This window comes from Habropoda laboriosa, unplaced genomic scaffold (assembly GCF_001263275.1).
Source record: "Habropoda laboriosa isolate 0110345459 unplaced genomic scaffold, ASM126327v1 scaffold87, whole genome shotgun sequence".
Lineage (NCBI taxonomy): Eukaryota > Metazoa > Arthropoda > Insecta > Hymenoptera > Apidae > Habropoda > Habropoda laboriosa.
In genome coordinates, this window is record NW_017100209.1 from 77,030 (window position 1) to 81,000 (window position 3,971).

At 33.4% G+C, this 3,971-nt stretch overlaps 1 protein-coding gene across 1 annotated transcript in view; it reads left to right on the forward strand.

The window, feature by feature from the left end:
• The window catches only part of LOC108570704 (ecotropic viral integration site 5 ortholog), a 23,102-nt gene that overhangs the window by 6,061 nt on the left and 13,070 nt on the right, over positions 1 to 3,971 (forward strand). The gene's annotated exons all lie outside the window — the stretch shown is intronic.

Below are 3,971 nucleotides of genomic sequence, written 5' to 3' on the forward strand. Positions count from 1 at the left end.
TTTATTTTAGATTCTGAACAAAATTTAAATAGCAAACGAATTGTATAGTTTGTGAATAATATTTTAGCGAACAAATGAATTCTATATTTTCCATATTTCTAAATTTTCTAGAATTCTGTATGTTTATTTTGAATAAAATTTAAATAGCAAATGAGTCCAATATTTTCCGAATAAAATTCTAACAAACATATTAATTCCATATTTTCTGAATAAAATTGAAATGAACAAACGAGAGTACTGTGTTTTCTCAATAACATTCTAACAAGCAAATTAATTGTGTATTTGGTGGATAACATTGTACCGAACATTTCAATTCTCCATTCTGTAACATCTAAATAATTTCATATTTCTGTACCGTAGAGGTCCCAGAAGGCAAGCCCATTTTTCGCGGCAGAGAATTGTCGTGCCGGAGGGAAGAGAAGCTTGTCAGAACAGCTGAAATATGTTGGAATTCACTATCGTTTGAATAATTACGAGCAGTGCTATCTACGAGGCGGACACTTGCCATGTCGCAGCCCAATATTATGTTCTAGCGTGAATGTAGAGCGTGAGATCTTGGAATACACTGGCAATCAAAAGTTTGGTCACACCTACGATTTGTTACACTTTCCGGATGAATACGACACGTGGAACGTGGGTGGGAATCATGGCTCGTTGATCACGCGATTTTACCCTGGGTTTTATGCTGTCAGAGCTTAGGAATTCAAATTGAATTTGTGCAAATTAGTGTGTATTAATTAAGCATTGCTATGTAATTCTAACAATTTTTCTGAAATTTTTGTGTGGAAATATTTCAAGAGAAATTTAATCTCACTTGATAACAGAATTTTTAATACTAATTAAAGAAAGGAAGCAGCGTCTGATGAATATGAACATTGGAATAGGAATTAATATTGAAATTGGTATTATCTTATTCTAGTGTAGAGATAATATTTTACAGCAAATTTCACACAATCTGTATCATATGATAATTAATGTTAATTGAACTGTAGAATAAGAAAATATACAAACTTTTGCAGTGATACTATATTTCTCATAAATATTCCAACACTTACTCTGCAATTTCCCTAAGGAAAAACAAACCAGCAGAAACTTTCAATTCCAATCAAATAGATATGAAATAAAGAAAGAATGTTTCCTTAAAACACGATGTGAAATAATGGTTGAAATGGTCTATATTGCTCTACAATAAAATTTCATTTCGTCTGTTCACTATTGTATTCGAATATTGTACCGTTGCCAAACGTTTATTCCAATAATTACTCGAATTCTCTATCTGTATTACCATACTAATCAACCTATTAAAATTTATAACCAGCTATTACGTACAATTTATTCACACGTGACAACGAGAAATTGTTCTATCAAAATTGTTACGAGTTAACGAGTAGTCGAATTGAATTTTCTATCGTCGGTGTTCTATCGAAAATGGCTCCAGGGAGCATTTGAAAGAGCGTTCCAGTGGCGGCCGTGTTGCGCAGATGTTCGTAACACGCGGTCGAAATTCCACGGTAATACAGAGAGTACCGAGAAACATAAATTATCCTATCTGGTAACCGGGTGTACGGGCATATTGCCACGAGTGTTTCGCATGTTGCGTTCCTTCGCTAATTCATTCGCACGCGCTAATTGCTCTGGCTTTCTTCTTGACCTTTTGTTACTCCGCGCGGGCGTCTGCTGCTCGACAGCTTGGAGCCCGAGTGGAAAATTGGACACTCGACGTGTGGCGAAAATTGTTAGAAAACAATGCTTGTTTTCGAGGCGTTAGTTAGGTTCCCGGTTGGGAAACGATTCGTGGAAAATTCCATTTTGCTTCCTGTTGGCGTCGTTCAATGGGAAAATTGCGGGGGATATGGGGAGACGTGAAATTTATTGGTGAATCGTGGCAAATTTTAGGGGAGAACAGAATGGTAAAGAATAATCTTGAAAAATTTGTTTGGGTTGAAATATCGAAGAGAACGGAAAATTGGGGAGTCGGAGTCGTGAAATTTGTTATTAAAAAGTGGGGCAATTTTAGTGGAGAACAGAATAGTGAAGGATATTCTTGAAATATTTGGAGGAAAAATTTGATTGGATTGAAATATCGAAGAGAATGGGAAATTGGGGAGTCGGAGTCGTGAAATTTGTTATTAAAAAAGGGGCAATTTTAGTGGAGAACAGAATAGTAAAGAATATTCTTGAAATATTTGGACGAAAAATTTGATTGGGTTGAAATATCGAAGAGAATGGGAAATTGGGGAGTCGGAGTCGTGAAATTTGTTATTAAAAAGGGGGCAATTTTAGTGGAGAAGAGAATAGTGAAGAATATTCTTGAAATATTTTTTGGGACAAAATTTATTTAGTTTGGGAGACAGAGTCGTGAAACTTGTTATAAAAACAGTGGCAGTTTTAATAGAGAACAAAGTCGTAAAGATTATTTTTGGAGAAAAACTTAATTTGTTTGAAGAGAGAGGACGTGAAATTCGTTATAAAAGCAGTGACAATTTTAATAGAGAACAGAATAGTACAGAATATTCTTGAGATAGTTTTTGAGACAAAATTAAAGTGAAACTTATTATAAAAAAGGTGGCAATTTTAATAGAGAACAAAGTCGTAAAGAATACTTTTCGAGAGAAACTGAATTTGTTTGGAGAGACAGAGACGTGAAACTTATTATAAAAACAGTGGCAATTTTAATAGAGACCAAAGTAGTAAAGAATATCCTTGAAATATTTACAAGAGAAATTAGCTTAAAATATGGAAGAGAACGGAAAATTGGGAATTCAGAGTCCTAAAATTTATGATAAAACAGTGGCCATATCTAGAGATAGAATAGCTTTTGAAATATTCCCAGAAAAATTAATTCGCCTTCCACTGCATTAGTAAACGAGAAAATTGGGTATTCGAAGTTGTGTAATTTATTATAGAACATTAAACTATTTTACAAGAATGTTCCTAAAATATTTGACGAAAAAAATTCATTTAGTTTCAAACATAAAAGTGAATGAAAAATTCCGAAATTCAGAATCGTGAAATTTCTCGTAAAACGATAATACATTTTCAAAATATCTTCACAAAAATTAATTTCAATGTTTAATTAAATTAAACGGAAAAATTGCATATTCAAAGCCTCGCAGGGTATTGCGGAATATTTTTGAAAGTATTGGAGAAAAATTGATCTAGTTTCCAAGTAACACTTCCATGATCGAAAAAGAAACCGCCAGTTCGATCGGCTGGAGAAACTTCGGTTCAAGGAGAAGTTGTGAAGTAGTATTTAACGTTAGATAGTTGGAATGAGTCATTTCGCAGGATTGCTCTGCAAATTTGAAAGAAAGTGCGTTTTGTTCGTCAGCTCTCGAACGAAACGCAATCGAGGAAATGCAGAAAGAAAGTTCGATCACTCGTGTGTTGTTTTTTTTTTTTTTCTCTTCTGTCGTCAATTTTCTACGGTTCATAAAGAGAGGAAGACGAAACTTTCGGTTTAGCAGCAAGACCTCGGTTATAACTTAATTTAAACTTGAGAAACAAACTTGTACAATTTTTGTCAAGTTTCGAATTTAAATTTGGCTAATCTTGGAAAAGTTCCAACCATTATTACAATCTTCGATAAAATTCTACTCTAGAGAACTTTTTATTCCACTCGAATTTAACTTCGGCGAACTTTCCAAGAAGTGACTTTTTAGCACACGAAAAAGTAAACAATTAGAAAATTACGGAAGTTAGAATTGATTCGTTTCGGAAAATGATTTTGCTGAATTTTGAACTCGACGTTGAATTTTCTTCTGTTGATCTTCGTCATCGTCATAATTATTTGAATATCCAAAGAAATAGAAAATTACAAGATTTGTGTTAGAAAAATTAGAAAATTGATAATCTCAGAAAATCACTCTGCTGAATTTCAAATTCAATATTGAGTTCTCTTCGATGCTACTTTGTCTCTGTTTTATTCTTCATCATCGTCCTAGTTATTTAACATAAAAAAAAAATAGAAA